The following is a 21,700-nucleotide window of genomic DNA, read 5'->3' as shown; positions in this document are numbered from 1 at the left end:
ATTATATATAAATTACATCTCAATGTATATATATTGACCAGTGCCAGATTCTGTACAACTCATTGGAGATAGTGATGATCAAGTCTGATGAAGTTTTGGAATATAGATGAGGTTTGGAGCTGATGACCAAGAAAGAATTCTTGAAATGTCTTTGGTGCAAAATGGTGGTCTTATTAAAGCCCAGGGACAGGACCCGTGGGCAGGAAGAGCTGCTGCCCCTGACCTGCAAGGGGTGGTTGATGATATACCTGGCAGTTGGGAGGGGTTTGGGGATAGCACACTCTCTAAGGAATTTTGGAAGCAAGGTTTCCAGGACCTTGAGGGGTCTGGCTATTGTTGGAAAAAGGTCACTTATTACCGTCTAATAAAACCTGAGTCATGAGACCCTTTAGATGTGTATTGGTGGGCCATGTGCTTGGGGATGATTGCCAACATGTATCTTGGGGGTTTAGAGATAAAGGGAAATTTCTAAAGGAATTGTTATATGTTAAAGTAGGTTTATAGGTTCCTGGGGTTGGGCTAAAATTGCCTTTTGCCCTTAGCAAAGTATGAACATCGAGGCAGTTGAGTCCGTAGAGGAATGTCCCTCTTCCTGTTTCAAGGACTTGTCAATGTGCTGCCCCAGGCTCGTGCCTTGTCCTCAGCTAGCCCTGTGTTCCCCCATCAAGTCTGTTCTCATAAAATTAGAATATCCAATAAATGGCCTACTTTAGGCTATTCAAGGACTTACCTCAAATACATCCTTCTCTTTATTGTCCATATAATCAACTATTTTTATGTACATAATACAGTGAAAGTGTGCTACAGAAAGAAATCAAGAGTCCTGAGTTTTATGCACGTTTTGTCCTCAACTAGCTTTGTGACCTTGAGTAAGACATTTATCCTTACTATACTCAACTGCAAAATGAAAGTGTTGGCCCAATATCGTCTTAAGCCCTACATCTTTATTGGTTTTTATTCTTATTACATGATGATATCATCTATTTACCATGAAGCTGTAAACTTGAGGAGAAAACTGCATCCTGGAAAGAGATCCCAAGTTCTTGACCATAGTGTGGTAACCATCACTTCCAGTGTGTGGCATTGCCACTGAGCCATTTCTAGTGAGTTAAGCTGAGAGTTTAGAGAAACTGAGATCTGACTGGTCTGGACTTTATTGGAATTCTAATTGCTTTCTTCAAATGGCCTTTCGAGTCATGTTAATTTTGAGAATGACCAACCCAGAACTCAGGTCTCCAACTCAAAAGACTCCCATTGTAGAAAAGCCTTTTTAGTTTGCCAGGTGCACAAAGCGATCTTGTTTTTTAAGTGGATTAGTTAAGATTCAGAGATGGAACAGAATCTAAAATCTGTACGCCCATAAAACATTCTCTCTAACAAACATTTAGAGAACATACAAGAGTAAATTGCTCTTTTATGAGGTCTGCAGAGGAACATAATATATAACTTGCTTTCATTCGGATTTTTAAATTTTGCCTTTCTCCCAAATTGCTTAAATACTTTTTGGTTAGAAAAAATAAGCCTCAATATGGCCAAACCTTTACCCCTTTTCCACACCCCACTGCTCACTTTCTCTTGGAATCCATAACCTCTTCTTTTCACTCTTTCTTCATATTCGTCTAATGCCTTCCCTTTCTTCTCGTGCACACAGTCTTCAATGTACTTATATCAATCCTTTTTTCTGTCAGCCCACACTCATAACTCCTTAACTTTTTTGCAATGTCATTAACTTATTCATTAACTCATTCCACAAAAACTTACTGAAGCAAAAATAAACAAATATGTAAAGGAAAAAAGAAAAGAAACATGCAAGATTCTATGTAGGTGCCAAGAACAGAAAGATGAAGTATGTCCTTGCCATTCTGGGGTTTATATTCTAAGATTCACATATATAGTCTATATTTTTAAATATATAGTCTAATATTTTTAGATAATTATTATTATTATTATTATTTTTGTTTTTTTAAGTCCTCTTACAATCTTTTGATTTGGTCTGTGAGTGTGGGCTTAGATTTGCTTTTCAGTGCCTCTTGATTCAGGTTATGAAAGCAGATGAAGCTTCTAAACTGACAACTATCACTACAGTCTTTGGAGTGACATGCTTCTTGCTTAAGAAACAGTTTCTCAGCATTCTAAAAATATATCTCCCCAGGATCTCCCTGTCAAAGTACTAAACAGAAAAACAGCTGGGGGAAAATTAGGATATGTCTGGTCACTGCTCTGTTCTTTTTGTAGTTCTCTACTTTTAGCTTTTTGCTTTTAATTCTTCTGTTCATGTATTGATTGGTTCATTCATTGATTTATAAATATGTATTTAGTGCCTACTATGAGCCAGGGAGTATGCTAGATGAGTAACACCTAATCCTTATCTTAGAGAAGCTCAGAATCAAAAATTCTATTTCAAACTGTTTTGGCACAACAAACATGACTGCCTTTGCCAATCGAAAAAGTGGATTTTTCCCACTGTTCAAATAGATGTTTTAAAAATAGATTAAAAAATATTTAAAGGTAAAAAGATTTTTCTAGTGGTGAGATATTTTACTAAATAGTTTCTGCTCTGTGTGTGTGCATGAGCACCTGCATGTGGACATGTGTGTCTATTGCCTTACATTTCTTAGAATCATATTCCTACAGAGGCCTTTTCAAACTACTTTTATATAAACTGCATTCTAAAATAGCCTTTAACATACACAAAAGATGACAGTTAGAAAATCATTTTTAGACAAGATACTGCATAAAAATTTTAAAGTACAGATTTAAAATGTTTTCATTGCATCCTCAGAAAACCCAAAATACAAATGATGCCAACACACACACACACACACATACATTCAGTTTGGAACATGGAGGCAATATGTTTTGTTTATTTAATTCATATAAAAGTTATTTCATTGTAACAGAGAGTAACAGCTATTCCTATTCCTCAATGAGTATTTATTGTGTTGAAGCTTCTTTAACAACCCATTCCATCAACACTAAGAGCTAGTTATTAGTATTGTCTACATTTATAGGTGAGAAATCTAAGAAAAAATCAATATTAAAGAACTTGACTTATTAAATATTTAGTACAAAATATAATACAAGATAATAAAATTTGGTAGAAAGGACACAAAACCTGCCCCAAAGAATCTTCAATAATTAACAATTATTTTAAAAATCCTGAATTGTAGTACAAAGTTATGAAAAGTTGCTTAAGAAAATGACCTTTTTCCCTGACTAAAACATGCCTTTGGGAAATTTTTATCTCCTTTTTTTCATCTTTCTCTTGGCATTTACCAATCCCGAATTTTTCCTTGTTTTCTCCCTTCTCTTCTGTGATTGAAAAGCTTTAAATGACCTCTAAGCAGCCCATCTCTCTATATTCTAAAAAGACTCTTTGCCCCTTGGGAGACATATACTACTTAATTACTTTCCTATAATTGTAAACAGTCCTCTAATCTTTTCATTTTTTCCCCAAATATTTTATTTATTTGAGAGCATGAGCAAGAGAGAGCACAAGCAGGAGGAAATTTAGAGGAGGAGGGAGAGGGAGGAGCAGATTCCTTGCTGAGCAGGGAGCCCAATGGGGGATTTGATCAATCCCAGGGTCCAGGGATCTTGACCTGAGCTGAAGGCAGATGCTTAACCTACTGAGCCACCCAGACACCCTAATCTTTTCATTATTAATTGAATGTATGAAAAGTTTTAAAATTATAACAGTCTCAGCCATTTTTCCATAAAGTCCCATGCTATCTCCTTTATGTATTCCCCTAAGACTTGCATCCTGTCTTGTTCTGTGGAGATTCCTGTGCTCTTTGTCATTTTTCCATGGTGTCCTTATATACTTATGCTATGAGCTCCTTTCTCCTAATCCTCTTCTCATACCCATTATATTCCAATATTATTAGCCTGGTTTCTTTTGACACAAAAGCTTAAAAGCCACTGCCTATTTCTGTCTGTGTTGCCAACTTTTCATGTCCCTGTCATAGTGACACCTTAAATCTCTGACAGCAAATGTCAAAATCTCCCAAACTGCACTGTAGACCAACTTCAGCTAAATTTAATAAAGTATTGGGCAGCTCTGAATAAAACAAGTGGTACTCATGGGGGGAAAATGGGGTCTAAATCCAAGATACTGGCAATTTTCAAAATATATTTTGAATATTATATTATGTTCAAAACAAGTTAGCTAGTTCTTTTTAGGATTTTAACCAACAATTTTAGTGAGTTTCTACAGGTGAATGAGGGATTGGCTTGAGTTGGCTCTCCTAAAAGTTCAAGTATTTTCCATAGTTTGATAGCAAGTAACAGAGCAGGGAAATAAATAGAAAAGGTTAGAATTTAAGAAGTAGTTAAAAGGCTACTTAGTCCTTATTCTCTACCAATTACCTACAAACTTTTAACTTTTACTTTCTAATCTGAACATACTTACTCTAAAGACAAAACTCTCATTCTTTCCTCTGTTTTTTATTCCTTTGGCATTTTAAAATATTCTCTTTCTTTTTAATTGCTAGTAAGTACTGAATGGATTTCCTTTTGGAATAAGGATCAGAGCACATTTGTACAACTTAGATACAAAACCTCAAAACAATCTTTTTTTTTTTTTTTTCAAAACAATCTTTTAAAATGTTTTCTGAACCTTGGCTCAAAAATAGGTCTGTCTCTATTTAACCTTTAAAAATGGTTTGAAATGTAGAAGGACAAAGCAATTCTTACACACAGTCACAATGACATCCGCCAAAAGCTAAAAATATCTCATTGGTTTAACAGGCCAAATTTGTAGTCACTACGAAGTCCTAATGTTATTGTGAATGCCCTATGATGGGTTACATGGGTAAAGTGATGTGTTTGTAGAATTACATGGTAATTCAAAGAGACGCTGATAAGCTATATTTGCACTTTTGTTCCAGATGCAGGAAGGAAACATTTAATCCATCTAATTTGATCCAAAAAAAACTGTCTTGATGACATTTGGAAAGATTTAATGACATTTTCCTTGGTTCCAGCTCTACTATTGAGCCATACTTCATCATATATGATTAAGCTATAACTCTGCAGACAGTTATAGGGCCCAATGCATCAAGTTCATAATTAAGATGCCAAAAAACCCCACCACCACAACAAAAAATAATTTTGCAAAGCACCCCTTCCCCAATAATTGTGGCTTAAAATGCTCTCTGTTTTCTACTGAGCTTTGAGTTGTGAAGCAGTTGCTTGGATGGGGACTATCAGACTTGACTCACACTTTTTCTAAGTGCTTTCATCTTCCAAATGCCTATCGTGATTCAGAGTTTACCAGATGTTGCAAGCAATGTATAAAAATGTAGGACTCAGTAGTTGCAGAGTAAATCAAAGGGAGCCATAACAGCCAGTATTATGAGTAGAAATGTGTCCCCCCGCCCAAATTTGTATGTTCAAGGTCTAACCCCTAGTACTTTAGATATAACCTTATTTGTGAATAGGGTCCTTGCAGATATAATTAGTTGGATGAGGTCATCACCCTAATCCAACATGACAGATGTTAGAGGGTAGAGGAGGGACAGGAAAGTATACTCCAGACCAAGAAGGCACTTTGAGACTGAAAAATGACACAAGCCACTCTATACCATTTACAGAGTTTTATTCAGGGTAACTTACTCACAGGGAGAACTGAGCAGAGGACTATTCATGGCAACTGCATAGTTCCTTTCTACCCCATTCTCTCCCAGTCCAGACATTAATCCCCAGCTTTTATAGAACGAGCTGCATGATAGCAAGGTCAAAGGGTAGTTATCTAAAGTGGCACCATCTGTGAGCCAGAGGCTCTCTACTGGTATCTAAATGGGGCCTTCTGTGCAGCTTATCTAAAGTACAGCCTTCTGTGTGCCACTTTAGGGAAGATCAGAACAAGCCATCCTACATTCAGATTCAGGCATACATTAACCTCCTAGGAGCCTGGAACATGCAGCTACAAGGAAAGTCATTCTTTAGGCATGAACAAGATGGAGAGTCAGAGACAGAGTCATTGTTTTCAGCTCTTCTACACAGGTATCCTTATAAAAAGTGGGGATTTGATTCACATGTACACACAAGGGTATCCTCATGTGATTGAGGTAATGCTTCCACAAGTCAAGGAATGCCAGAGACTTCCAGCAAATCACCAGAAGCTATGGGAGAAGCATGGGGCAGCTTCTCCCTTACAGCCATTAGAAGGAACCAACCCTGCTGATTGATCTCATAATTCTAGCCTCCAAATCTGTAAGATAATATATTGCTGTTGTTTAAGCCACTCAGTTTGTGGTACCTTGTTATGGTGCCCCTAGAAAACGAATAGGGGCAGCCAACTTGGAAAGATGGCTTGTAGACAACTGGTGCAGGTACAGATGTCAGAGGAGGACAGCCCAGTATAAAAGCTGAACAAACGGTAAGTGCCATGGCAGAGACACAGCCATGCTGACTGACCTTTCTTCCCTGTGTCAGGGGAAAATTAGATCCCAAGTACCCAGAAGGTAAGGAACTCACAAGGTGAGAGCAAGCTCAGACACTGGAAAGTTTAATTTATGTGAAGAAACAGCAAGAGAAAGGCAAAAACAGCTGGTTCCTGTTAGAGTAGAGGTAAAAGCAACAGATAGGGCTCTGATCCTAGGGTCTCCAATCCGTCACAGCTTTATTATGTAGACAGTGGGAATCACTGGGAAAAGTCAATAAGGAGTGAAATACAGATCAAAGCAGCATTAAGAAGGTTTCTCTGACAACTGTGCCCAAAACACATAAAAGTTTGAAGCGATTACATGCAGAATGTATGTGACCTTGAGCTCATTACTTTAGCTTCCTTATCTGCAAAATGGAACCAAGTATATAATCATTTCATTGGATTTTTGTGAGAATGAAATGAGATAATCCATGTACTGTGCCTCATATAGCAAGCCCTTGGATAAATGTCAGAGGCTGAGTCAGATATATACACAACTATAACTCACATACGCCTTCAAATTAAATGTGAACATTAACATTTCTCCTTGTCCCTTCCTGCCTGCCAGCTCCCTGAAAGCAGTACCTGCAACTCGGGCTTGATTTTATCCCAGACAACACTTACCCAATATTATGTGTAATGAAAAGACAGACATCTGAAGCATGGGTGAATTATAAACAATATTTAAAAAAGAGCAGGTGCATGCTGATTCCCCTTTGCCATTCCACAGCCCTGACCTCTATCATCCTGCCAACCTAAAGCAGAGCTCCAGGCTGAATCCATCACAAGAGAGTCAAAACATGCTTGTAAATTTGGGCCTGATTTGCTCTAATGAGTTCTTGCTTCTCCTCCATTTCTAGGGGAACATAAAGCAGTGAATGACATGATTCACAGGGCAGATAACACCTCTTTAATATCTCTCCACATGCTGACCTATTTCATTACTGTGCACTTCTCAGGGATGAGAAGCTATGCAAAGACTAGAAGAAAAATACCTGAGAGGTTGCCTCCTCCTGGGAATGTTTCAGCTTTTCAAGATTCTAGGTCATCCCTCTCCCTGATATTTGGAGTTCATTCCCACTGGGAGAGCAATCTGTTCATACAGCTCTTTTTTTTTTTTTTTTTTAAGAGTCATTGTTTATCCACAGTCTGATAGAAACCATATTCAAAAATAAACTCTTCATAAATAAAACCTTTATACGGAGTTTTTCTTTTTATATTTCAATAAGTATTAGGAGGAAGGTGCATTCACTTAAGGCAATTCAATGTTGAGTTACATCATCGAGCCTCCCCCTGAGAGAGGTATACTTTAACTCTTTACAAATGGGCAAATAGAGAAACGGAATGCTGTTGAAACCATTGGTCCAGGCTGGGTAGGTTTGTTTAGGGACTGAAAGGTGTCCTGTGGTGCCAGGGAGACTTACCAGGAAGCATTCCTGGCCTCTGGTGGCACAGCAGCTACCTGTAACAGAATGCTACTTCTGCACCACATGTGGAAGTTTCCTAGAATGAAAGACTATGTTCTCTAGGCTGTGGCTTCAATGAAAATTACTGTCCAGGAGACATCTGCCCAGTTTTAAGTCTGGAAAAATGAAGGAGCTTCAGAATACAGCCTCTAGATTACCCATGACGACCTCTTCATCTAGTTTTTGTCCCAGTTTCTTTCTAATTGGACTATATAGATGCACACTGTGTTTTAGTACTTAGGTGTCTTTGTATCCAGGTGTGTATATGTTGGGTTTGTACACATGGTGTGTATGTTTGTGTACGCACCTGTGTTTATGTGTAATATCATTGGCTCTTTCCAGACAAAATTTCCTATGAACCTATGGATTTTAATTTCTAAACTGTGATGTGACAAGAGACCATTCCTGATAGCTGTCTGCATCTGCCGTTTTAAAAAATTTTAACGTCTTCTCACCTCCTGATTCCCCATCACAAAGCATATCATATAGGATTAATTTAGAAATTGAGGTTATGACTCCACTTGCCGCATTTTAAATCTAGTTCAAAGAGGTATCACTCTGGCCATTTGGTTTTTTGGAGGGCCTAGAGTTCTTGGAAAGCAAGGGAGACTTGACTTCAGTGCATTCACAAAACATGTATCAATCAGCATGTGCAAATACACACAAATGAGAAAACTGGTTTGCAACTCCACAGCAATTGCCGTGATCGTCTGTGTATTCTCAGTGCTGTACAACACTGAGGGTACAATCACTGTTCGTCTGAATATAAACCTTTACAGATGAGCTTGACAGAGTGTTCCACTAGAATAGAAAGGTTAACTCACTGCAAGATAAAAGATTAAAGGAAGAAGGGAAATGGGAGCTGGATCTACCTGAAAAACTTGTTGCTTCACAAAATCCTAGATTTCCTTCATCCACAAATAGATCTTGAGGAGAAAGAAACTGCCTGAAGGTGGATGAATGCTAAAACACACACTCTAGTAGTGTTCCCAAGAGGTGAAAGGGAATTTGGTAGAGCAAATTTATATGCAGGTGGTATCAGCGGACCCTAGATATGAAATATCCTGCAAGCAAAAAGTGAAGAAGAGAATGTCTATATAGGAGAAAATGCAACAGACCCTTAATTACTGCTTCCCCATGATGCCTGCACAGTCTCGAGGATGCATCATGCATAGCTGAAGGACGACATCGCAGGCCCACTTGAGTTCCATGGAGGACTCTGTACTCAAATAGCCCTCAGAGGACCGGATGATTCTGGAGTCCTCCCAGCTAGGCTTCACTGAGAAGAGAGTCAAATAGCTGGACCTGAGTCCAATTATGGAGCTCATTCTCATGTTCTATACGGACAAGCCAATCGACTGGCTCCTGGATCATCTGTGCATTAAGGTCTGCAGCCCTAGGAAGGATGCCTAACACTGGGACCAGTAGACGACCACCTCAGGATCAGGTTCTAGCCATCCCTCTTGAGCATGTGGGTACTCCTTGCAGATGAGAAAGATCCAGAAATGGAAGGACAAAGCCTTTGGGAAGCAGGCACTGTGGAAGGCTCAGGTGACCTGCAGGCCTAGGCGAGCATACGCCTCAATCCACAGAGCTCTTAAGCCAAAATAAGTGCTACCTGTGTGAGGATTTCTTCTGGGGATTTGTATTATGTGTTTTTTTTTAAACAATTATTTGCCATACAACATGTGTCAAATGCTGTAGGTAATATTAAGATTATAGTATTTCAGGGACAGAGTTCATCATTAACCTCAATTTATTTGGTCGGAAAGTTGTGTGTGTTTATGTGTATGTCTTTTCTCTTTCCCAAAGAGATTGGAGAAGAGGTCAGGAAGATAAGAAAACTTTTAATTGGTGCATTCAGCCAAGCAGTTCGGCAACAGAACATTAATTTTTATTTTAATAATGTGTTTTTAATTGAATACTTTGCTGGTGCTGCACTAAATTGGGTCTGTTATTTAAAATTACATTAAGAAAGATCATCCCCCTTCTACAACTAATGCCACCCACACTGCCAAATAACATGTTATCCATTGGGGAAGAGGCAAAATAAATTACTATTCCTTGAGGGATTCTTCAGCAAAATGGGATAAGTATCAGCAGACTAACAAGTTGTTGTTTTAGAGTAAATAAAAATACAGTTGAACTATAGCTTCTCTTTGATACGCGTGGCAGTGATCGCTCACTGTTCACTGAAGTCCATCCTGCTTTATCCTCCAGTAAATTGGCACTAGGCACCTCCCTTGTAGCTACGTGTGTCTATGACTATGTCTTGCCAATCATTATGAGCGAATGGGATGCGCTTACTGTTAGACCAAGGCTATGGTGAAATATTGTGTGACTCCTCCATGATTGCGACTTGCTATTTCTCTGGCTGGATATTCATTATGACATGGCTCTGTGGGATGGTGGAACAACAAGATGGCACCTGTCCATCCTTTTTTTTTGTTTTGTTTTGTTTTGTTGTTTGTTTTTGGCATTTCTGGGTGGGCACGAACTGCTCTCCATCCTTAATAACCACTAGGAGTAGAATTTTTCTGCTCCCCAGAATACCTGCCCAAGTATGTCTACTGTTTTAAGCTGTTGAAACTTAGGTATCTGCTCTTACAGTCTAACCAGTCCTATCTATTACATATGCCACTTTAGTTGGATTATATTTCATAAGTGCAGAACGCATTTTAGAATCGATTGGTGGGTTGACTGTTCTAACATTTTCAAGAAGAGCCAGCTTTCTCTAGGGAGTGTGTAGTAGCAGCCAAACATTCTGGTAGTAATTAGAAGCCCCAGACTTTGAAAATCAATCTTTATGCCCACAGCCACTTTTTAATTTTTTTGTTATTTTTTTCAAAAAATAACAGTACTGTTTTACTGTTATTTTATTTTGTTTAACTGCTAGGTATTTTTTTCTGAAAAGAAAAAGCTGAAGAAAGAGGAATGTAATGCAGTTTTGTAAACAGGACATTCATAAGTGGATGAAGAATGAGTAGGACAGATGAATGAATGGATAAACAGAGAAAGGAAAAAAGTCCCAGATTTAGGGGAGAAAGCAAGAAGACCAGCTCTTTATTCAACTTAGAAGTACAAATGATTCAGTAATGGTGTGTCTTCCTATGGGATAGCAAGAAGAGTATGGAGTTTAGTGTTAGATGGAAACTGGCACTTGTTGAACAAGCACAATATGTCATGCACTATCTTACACATTTCCACAGTCTTGTACTTTCATATGTGTGGTTTCCTAAAACCCTGCACAGGAAAAGCTATGCTATTGACTTTTTACAGTGCTACTCAGGCTGTTTCCCCATCCTCGGGTTATACTGCAAGTATTACACTGAGCCAGGATTACAGTTAAGTATTTCTCATTTGGGGGCATATATCATCCAAATTTTACTGCTTATGGCAATTTGGTAGATAATCCTTTGAACTTATCTACATCATGAAAATAATAACATCTATTAATGTTAACATGACTCCATGTTCTCAATTTTCAATATCCTTCAACTTCATCTCTTAATCAGAAATGTTTCTGTGCTTTTTTTTTTCACGATTCTGTGGCCACACATTTTTATTTTATTTATTTTATTTTATTTATTTTATGTGGAAATAATGCAAAACATTTATTTTCTGTATCAGACAGGAACACAGCAAAGGAATCCAACGCTACTGAAGCATTATAAAAACCATCCCTTCAACACAGTGTAAGATTTAAATGCATCTGCACAAGGGTGCGCAGGACCCTTAAAAGGAGTAAGGTTGCTGCCCTGCCAAGCACTTCTGGTCCCTACCCAGGTCCTACTGCAATATTGGTGGTCCCAATGGTTTTATCCAAATAAATCCATTTATTTATTAATTATTAATCCATTTTTTATTAATGGTTTTATCCAAATAAATCCATGTTTAAAAAATAAAACATTGAGAAAGACAAGTCAAAATACCTCAGTAACCATATCTCCAACTCAAACTTCATCTATTTAAATGTTATATTTGCCTCTCGTTAATAAACCTTTATTTCACTCAAACTGGGCAATAATAAACCTTCCACACTGAAGTAGCTTCCTTGCCCAAATAATCCAAAGGGAAAAAAACTGAAATGATTAGTAAAGAAAAATGTAGGGACTAACACACCCTTTTAATGTTTTTAAATATTTTTAAGGTTTAAAAAGTGTTTAAAGTTTGTAATTCCTAGTAGGAAAACATTATCTGAATGAATACCCTAATGGCAAACCACTGTAGAATGTTTCAGTTGCATGCGGGGCAGAGGGGTAGGGATTCTCTTCACAGCACCCCAGCTTTCTTCTTGAGAAGGTCAGAGGTACACTGGTTTGTATTATTGTGACATCCATTGTATTATTGTGACATCGAAGTTGCTTTTCCTTCAGCAAGGGCTTTATTTGTCAGAAGGGCATTATGCTTGACCTCCAAATTTAGCTGACAATTTACTGATGAGATTCATAACCTTTGGGTTGCCCTGATATTTTGACATATTTGCTGGGTTCTGGGCTACATCCTGGAAGGCCACCATAACTTCTGGATCCTGCCTGGCTGCAAGAACCTCTGGGTCACTAAGAATTTCATTGAGCCCAGGCACTCCTGCCATTCCAGGCATTCCTCTAGGAAAATTACTAGGCATCCCCCACCAAGCCACCTGGGAAAACCTGGCAAAGAGCCATACTGAGCTCCTGATTGCCCTCTGGCTTCTTCCTCCCTCTGGGCTCTTTCATGTTCTTCCTGGGCCTTCTTAACCCTTTCTATTCTTTCTTTGACCTCTCACTCTTCACGTTTTCATTTATACTTCCTTCCATGTTCAGCAATTTTCTGGGCACTGGGTTGAACTTCTTTCAGCATTGCACTAGCATCTTCAACACAATCCAGTTTACAAGCAAGGGCAAGATCATGTGCTGCTTCTTCCCAATGACCCAGAAGTCTGTGTGCTTTCCCCCGCCACTTGTAAGGCTGAGCTGAATTGGTGAATCAGGATTTATTTCAATAGCTCTGTCACAGTCTTGAATGACAGCATTTGGCTTCTGTAATTTGATGAAGATGCTGGCCCTCTTGGCGTACAAAATGGCTAAGCGAGGATCAGTTTGATGGCATTTGTGAATAAGTCAATGGCTTTCTGTAGTTCACCATCATTTAGGGCATCAATGGCAGCCACTTTTTTATCATTTGCCTGATCCATCATTTCTCTGGTTATCTCTACATTTTCCTTTCTCATTTCTTGAGGGGCATCAGTGTCTGGTTCAATTATACCTTCATTGTCAATTTCTAGATCACTTTCCTCACATGATGGTTCGTCTGTCTTTATGTTTTCCTCCACCTTCTTACTGTGTTTTCTTCCTTGATACTGTCTTCTGATTGAGTTTTATGAGTAGAAGGTGGTATTTTACTCCCCCTCTCCTCATGCTCTCCACCACTCCCGCAGGAAGCGTATTTCCTCAGTGTGCACAACGCTCAGACCCTGCTTACACATTTTCACGAAGGTCCGAAGCTCACTCACTTTGCAGGGGTCCGTGGTCCAGGGGCGCTGGCAGGTGGCAGGTGTGGTTGAGGTTGCAGCCCAATTCCAGGCACAGGTACTAGCTCAGCGTGACCGTGTAGAAGGGGGTGGCTACTGTGGCTACATTTTAAAGTGAGGCAAAATCAGTTATTATAACCAAACTAGTTGGGTGATGTTGTATTACTGTTCAGTGCCTTTCTCAAGACAGTGTCTTAATACTAAGAGTTATTATAAAGGAGATACTTTAGGTGGTAAGGAGAGCCGTGGGGATCATGTTTTGAGATCATGATCCTGGCTATGATTAGTAATAAGTATAGTTATTATGTATGGAGCACCTAGCAAGTACCAAGCCCTACGTGATTTTATAGTCATCACCTTGGTTAATGTAAATAATAAACATGTGAGATGGTGCTATCAAGGAAGAAAATGGAGAGGTCGATTGGCTTGCCCAAGGTCACATATTTTGTAGAGAACAGTGGTAAGTTTTCAATGCAGTCAGTCTGTCTCCCAAAACCATGCTCTTGACCACCATACTTTATTGTATATTCTGTGGGTACACTATATAGGAGTTATTTTCTAGGTGTTAGGATTAAAAATAAGCCTTTTAAATACTTTGAGCATAGAGAAACATTAATTATGGGTAGAAAAAGGGGTAGGGAACTTGGCTACAGTATCTTAAATCTGATGAATGGATCCTAAATAGTAATAAAATGTTGGTGCTACAGCATTAATTAACCAATAAAACCAAATTAACCAAAAAAATTAACCAGCATTTATTAACCAATAAAATGTTGGTACTACAGCATCTGCATATGAGAACTGTGAAATTCAGTAAGATGTCCAAATGGACAATAACAAAAAACTTTTGTGTTGCTTCCTTAATATAACTAAAGACATACCAAATCTTCATAATACATGCCAAAATGTAGGAGCAATACTAGGTTCTGAGAGAACACTATGCTCTGGTTACTTACTGTTAAACACAATAAAGGAGGATAGCGTGACCTCTGCCTTCTAAAGAAAAAAAAATGCTTACTGGAGTTAGGATGCCAAGGCCAAAGAATTGGACTTTTTAAGCATCTGCATGTGCAGACTGCAGCAAGGAACAGATGTGAATCAACTTTTAGAAATAAAAACCAAACATCCTGTACATTTTTATTTGATTTGCATAAAAGGTGTTGGTGACTTATGACCTCTCAGAATATGTATGGAATGGAAATATAATATTGAGATTAAAACAGAAAATAAAAGCAGTCCTTGAAAGGATAGCACAGAGGACAATCAACCTCTGGGCATAAATGACATAAAATCTCATAGCTTTAAGACTTCTTTGATGGGCAATAAGTTAAAGTTTTGACTGTTGCAGAAAGTGAACACTATTTAAAAACTATCAGGAATAATAATGCCTTTTTGCTTTTGGTTTAATTTCATATTATAGCATTTTTCTTCTTCCTGTGCAAAGGTGGCTAATATTTACTTTCAAATATAAGCATATTAAAGTTTGGTCAGTAATTCTAGGATCCTTGGTTTTATGACCTTACTTTTCTTCATATGAAAAATTTTGACTCTCATTCCTCTAGAATCTAGAATTTAAGTGAAGTTAGGTTAACCTTATTAAAATTATCAAAATAACTTTGATACTGTACATATATGGTGATGGGATACTGGACAGTCACACCACTAGAGATGATTGAGAGCAGATTCAGCGAAGGAAATCCTTGCTCAGAAATATTAGGAGCAGGTAACCTGGGCCAAGAAAGACCTAACGATTAACTGGACAAAAATGTCAATCATTTCTGCTTTGTAGGCAAAGATGGATAATAGGGGCTATTCAGATAGGACACTAAAACATGGTGGTCAGAAAGACATTAAACCAATCAGCAATTTTAAGTACTCAGTGATTCTTCTCATTGTATTATAAATACCTTGAGGACAGGTGCCACACATTAGTTTATGCACATGGTCATAGTATCTAGTTCGTAGGACTCAAGTTTTTGCATTGGACAGGGACTCAGTAACAGAAGAAAGGGTGGAAATATAAGAAGATAATGTGAGGTGGATTTACCCTCAAGAAAGGAAGTTGCTCCATCTTGCAGGTGACAAGGCTCTTTCAAAGTAGAAGTATTTGCCCCTGGCTATTCTATAGAGTAGGACCAGTCCCATCAGTGGTTAGGTAAATTAAATAGGAAAAAGAACAATGAGTCAGGATTCCAAGTATAGAGAAACACAGAAGAGGAGATAGTTTGGTTTTAGAGAAATAGAGATCACTAAGGTCAAGGCCATGCAAAGTACAAACTAACCTAACGATAGAAAGGAACAACTGTAGGATCTCTGCCTAGAGATGAAAATCTAACATAGGTTATGAGAGATGGCCTGAAGACCCAAATCCTCATTGTTAAACCAAAACAAACTTTGGAACTGCTATTTGAGTGTTTTGGCCAACTGTGTATTCCTCTACATTAAAATCTTTGAGATGAGCAAAACCAACAACTTCTTTAGCCAAGCTAAGTCCCTTTTTAGGTAATTATTCAGATCTGAAATCTTAAAATCCATTTATTGCCCTTATATTTTGTTTTTATTGAAACATATTTTTCAGGGATGCCTGGGTGACTCAGCGGTGTCTGCCTTTGGCCCAGGGCATGATCCTGGGGTCCTGGGATTGAGTCCCACGTCGGGCTCCCTGCATGGACCCTGCTTCTCCCTCTGCCTGTGTCTCTGCCTCTCTCTCTTGTTCCTTTATGTTCAAATAAAGCCTAATAAAATTTATTTAAATGCTGAGAAAGCTTTATTTTTCTATACACTATTTATGATATGTAAGGGGTTCATTGGGTCCCCTAAAATCAGATATGGTGTGATCCACAGGAAGGAAGGGAAATGTGATCTGGGCAGAGAGTACCCGAAGAATCAAGGAAGGGAGGTGTTCCTGAATATTTCCAAAAACTTACTGAAGACAAAAGTCACCCAGAAGAAGGATGAAGGGTCACTGGGATACAGAGCATGAGGGCAGAAGCAAGACATTGCTGAGAGCAAGGCCCCAAGAAAAAGAAGCAATCCCCCTTTTCTGCAGTTAAACCCTGGGCACTGTAGACTGACACTTTTTGTTTATATTATGCATTAGAATCTGCTGCAAATAAACTGATGATATTTAAGAAGATGAAACAAAGAGAGATAATGCTCTAAGGAGGAGAGATTCATTAAGACTGTAAAGTTGGTGATTCACGAACTTCACCTAGAACTGTGCCATTTTATTGAAGAACTAGTGTGTTGCAAACAAGGCTGATTTAGAAGCTACTTAGCAAATTTTAAACACCTATAATAAAAGAGGTCTATACACATTCAATCATCTCATTTAAATTGATAATCAGGTCACTATCATAGGCAATAGATAATAAGTATTAACCAAACACAGTTGGTTATAGAAAACAAGTACTTCATTTTTTTTAACAGTTATGGAATAAATGTTTGTGTCCCCCTCAAATTCATATGTTGAAAATCCTAATATCCAATACGATGGCATTAAGAGATGGGGCCTTTGGGAAATAATTAGGTGATTAGCTCTCTGGCCTCCTTTCTTTCATGTAAGGATACATGGAGAGTCTGCAGCTCAAAAGGTTCTCACCAGACTCCAACCATGCTAGCACCCTAATCTAGAATTTCTACCATCCAGAACTATAAGAAATAAATTTCGGTTGTTTATAAGCCAATCATCTTTTCATATTTTTATAGCACCCTAAAATAAGATACTAACTTAATATAAAAATTTTAGTATATAGGCAACTTTATTATAGTCCCAGATTATATGTGTGTTGTATAATATATATATAATATACATATACTATATGTATGTAATATATATCTGCATATATAATATTGAATTCAATAAATATATCAAAACCCATTTTGAAATTTAGAAAAATGATGATTTCTTCTTGGCAAAACATTTTGTAGCCAACCAAAAATTCACTGTCATCCTTGGATAAATTCTTTCTTATCTCATGAGCTCTCTTAACACATTTTTTCTACCTCTCCTCACACTTGTCAGCACATTTAAATGAATATAAGATGGATAAAATGAGGGCTTTTAGATTTACTTACTTGAACCAACTTCTTTTTTGAGTATCTTTCACTTACTCTATCCACTGTGTTGGCCTGATATTATAAGCTCGGTTCTTCACTACTCTGTTAACATAGCAGCCAGGCCTCTTCATGGCATCTCTTCCCCCCTTGTTTTCTCTCCTAACAAGTGTTTCCAAATTAATTTATGAAATTAAATGCCTTGCTTAAAATGCTTCCATTGCCTCTGGAAGACCAAACACCTAAGCCTGTCGTTCAAGGTCCCCTGTAATCTGACACTACCTTACTTTTACCTAAAATGGTATACTCTTCTATAAAAAGTGAATTTAGGATTGTTCAATTTCTCTACGTTTGCATCATTAGAGATTAGAAAAATGAATGATCATTTACTTTTTCTTAAAATTAAACACACAAGGTATTCTCAGTGCTAGAAAAAAGAATGAGTGTTCAGTGATACTTATAAAGGACTTAAAATAGCACTTTTAATTTTTGTTGTTCAGCTCCTGAGAAAGACTTACTGTCCTACAGGATTTCTGTCAGTCAACTCTTAGCATTTACTGCATTCTTAGTAAGTGAACTTAGTTCACTACTAAGAGAACTAGAAGGGATTGATATATTAGCTTCATTCCCTTAAGAAGCTTATAATCCTGTATTTGGGACATTTGTAAGTGTGTCTCCCTAATTACTATCATAGACTTTGATACCTCTTTTACCTGTATGTATCAGATTCAGCAAGATTTCTTTGATGTAGGTGATTGTTCCCTATTTACCTACATCATCCCTTACCTTATCATTAGTGACAGGTCCAGGTGGAACTGGCCTGATATTTACAATGATTAATATTATCGAAATAACCAATATTGTACTTTGTTTCTGGGTCTCTTTTCAATAGAAGGGGTTTGTTTAAAATAGTTAATAAAAATCAAAGCTCCAGAGACCAATTAAGAGATTTTTTTGTTTTCTGAGTCCATGAGACCTCCAAGACAACTTGCTTACAGACCAGGACTGCTATGTTTTATCTCTTCTACTCAGGTGGAATTAACTATGCAAAGGATAAACATCACTGTATTGAGGAAGACCATGTTTGACAGGAAAAAAGAAAGTGACTGTGAATTGAAGAGTAAAATAGAAGATAACACATAGAAATAACAGTGAAACCTTGAGTAATGTCCTACTAAAGTTATGGATTGAAAGTAGGGATAGTTTTCAGGGTAATCAAAGAAACTGATATATTAAAAATTAATCAGGAAAAAAGTGTTTTTCATTTAACAGACACAGTGTCTCTCACATAGACCATAGGTAACTGTATAAATACTATGGCAGGAACCGAAAGGGTGGTGGAAAAACCAACTATAAGTAAATGATATATCCTCATGGAATTGAAGATAAAATCACATTAAATCTTTTTTCTAAAGATGGGCAAGCTGACTCTGCATAATAATGTTGGATTTAAGAGAGACTACTTCTCCACATACACCATGGCCTTAGAGAGTTTGGTTAGGATTTCAGATCCCTCTGTTTTTGAAATACCAAGAATGACATTTTTTTGACCAGCATATGTAACCGGAAACTCCTAGAGGATTTATAGAAGCTATCTCCCCATCAAACTACAGCTTGAGGCTAAGCTGGGAAAACTTTTTTGTAACAGTTCAGAAAGTAAACATTTTTGACTTTGCAGGACATGAGATCTCCATCCCAATTACTCCGCTCTGCTATAGGAGTGCACAATTAGCCATGTAGAATACATAAATGGATGAGCATAGCTGTATTCCAATAAAACTTTATTTACAAAAACAGGTGGCAGGCTGGATTTGGCCCAAGGGCTGTTGCTTTCCTTCTCCTGTCTAAAGCAAATAATAGCGGATGAGATTTTAATAATAATGTCATATATTACCTGATTTTTTTGTTTAAAAAAGGAACCAAGAAAATGAACCCTCTGCTTTTTAGCATAATGGATAAATAATTTAGTTCAGACAAACTTATTTTACATAAAGAAATATGTTATGGTAATTGGTTTTATAGATCATCTGAAAGAAATCAGTTTCAGTGACCCATGGTCATGAAATTGTTGGCTAACTTTAAAAACCTTGGCAAGGAAAGCAATCATGAATGCTATTTCCTAAAGATATTTGAACATTTCACTTTTTGGGAATTAATGATAAAATTAATTTATAGTAAACAAGTGTTGACAAGGATGTGGAGATAAAGGAACCTTCATGTACTGTTGGTGGGAATGCAAACTGGTGCAACCACTATAGAAAACTGTGTGGAGGTTCCTGAGAAAATTAAAAATAGACTTACCATATGATTCAGTAATTGCACTACTGGGTATTTACCCAAAGAATATGAAAACACTACTTTAAAAAGACATAATGTACCCTTATGTTTATTGCAGCATTATTTACCATTGGCAAACTACCGAAGCAGCCCAAGTGTCCACTGGTAGATGAATGGATAAAGAAGATGTCGTACACACACACAGACACACACACACAGGAATATTATTCAGCCATTAAAAAGTGAAAACTTGCCATTTGCATCAATATGGATGGATCTAGAGTATAATGCTAAGTAAAATAAGTCAAATAGAAAAAGATAAATACCATATGATTTTAGCCAGATGTAGAATTTAAGAAACAAAATAAACAAATAAAGGGGAAAAAGAAGTCCAAATAATAAACTCTTAACTGTAGAGAACAGATGGTCACCAGAGGGGAGGCGGGTGGAGGATGGGTGAGGTGGGTGAAGGCGATGAAGATTACACTTATCATGATGAGCACTGAGTAACATATAGAATTATTGTATCACTATATTGTTTACCTGAAAGTAATTTAACACTATATGATAACTGTACTGGAATTAAAATTTAAAAAAATTAGTTTATAAGACTCAAGAAAATAGTAAACTAAAATGTATTCGTTTATGACATAACAAGCTTTGCTATCCATCAAACATTGTACAAGGCCAAGACTGTGAGATTATAAATAATGATAGATGATGGTGTTGACTAGTTTGAAAAATAGGAAAGTCTTTTTTTTAAGAGGTTTTTTTTTTTTTTTTTTTGAGAGATCGAGAGAGATCGAGAGAGAGTGAGTACAAGCAGGGGAGAGAGGTAGAGAGGCAGAAGGAGTGGAAGAAGCAGACTCCCCACTGAGCAAGGAGCCTGACAAGGGTTTGATCCCAGGACTCCTGGGTTCATGACCTGAGCCAAAGGCAGATGCTGAACTGACTGAGCCACCCAGGAACCCCCAAAATAGTAAAATTTTAGGTTTAAAACTTCAAAATTGGTGGAAGGAGAAGCTGTTATCTTTAGTGGGTTTACACAATGCACATATCCTGGAACTACAAGGTCGGAAGTGTCCTTATAAAGGAAACTAAGGCACCTTCTAGAGGTCCCTTTTCTACAACTACCTTCATCAAAGTTTATTTTCTTTTATGTACAGAGGGGTGGGCGCATGTGTGCCTCAAGTACCTCCCAGTAACCTGGGACTATTGAGGATGTATGTTTGCTTGATTCATGCAAAAGTACTTGCTCCACAGGCCCATAAGGAATCATGGGCACACTTGGATATGGCTCCTTAGAGGTTCCCATGCTAATATATTTTGGGAACTAGGAATGAATCTTCTTGTTGTTTTATAAAAAAATAACCATGCCACAGTCATGACCCTAAGATTGGCTGAATGTCAGATACTCTATTGGGCACCTCGGAAGGCATTTTAACCTTGGCTATAAAGTGATATATGTGGATGAAAAAATGGTGACAGTTGTTTAGGATCAGGAAACTTTATTTGGTACAAGTTAATGTAAACAGCATTTATTCAGTGTTGAGGAAAATCCATCACATCCTCCTGTGGTTATTCTAAGGCCTACACACTGATAGTAGTCACGAAATTATAGGTTTTACCACATTAATCTTAGCTTATTAGGTGACTTTCTCAACTGGTTTTTAAAGGACTATCAATTTGTTTTGAAAATATTCTATTGTGATAGGCAGTATATCTTATAATTGTTGTTAATGGGTTCAATTCATTAACCATACCAATGTGCTTTTTTTATCATGCTTTTCTTCATAAAAGAGTTAAAAATGTTAAACATGGAAAAAATAAGGAAAACTTGGTAACTTTTAAATTGTACTTGTACTTGCCCTTCATCTTTCCTCCCTTTTAATATTTCTGCACTTTATAGTCATTCATATTTGATTTATGTTTCTCTTAATAGAGGAAGAACTTTTTAGA

The 21,700-nt window shown here is 37.5% G+C and overlaps 1 long non-coding RNA gene and 1 pseudogene across 1 annotated transcript in view; one reads left to right on the top strand and one right to left on the bottom strand.

Moving 5' to 3' along the window:
• The window catches only part of LOC144305319 (uncharacterized), a 48,635-nt gene that overhangs the window by 8,070 nt on the left and 18,865 nt on the right, over nucleotides 1-21,700 (top strand). The window lies entirely within an intron of this gene.
• LOC144305078 (hsc70-interacting protein-like) lies at nucleotides 12,249-17,598 on the bottom strand (annotated as a pseudogene).

Source organism: Canis aureus, chromosome 35 (assembly GCF_053574225.1).
Source record: "Canis aureus isolate CA01 chromosome 35, VMU_Caureus_v.1.0, whole genome shotgun sequence".
In the NCBI taxonomy this organism is placed as follows: Eukaryota; Metazoa; Chordata; class Mammalia; order Carnivora; family Canidae; genus Canis; species Canis aureus.
This window is presented reverse-complemented; position numbering and strand designations above follow the sequence as displayed.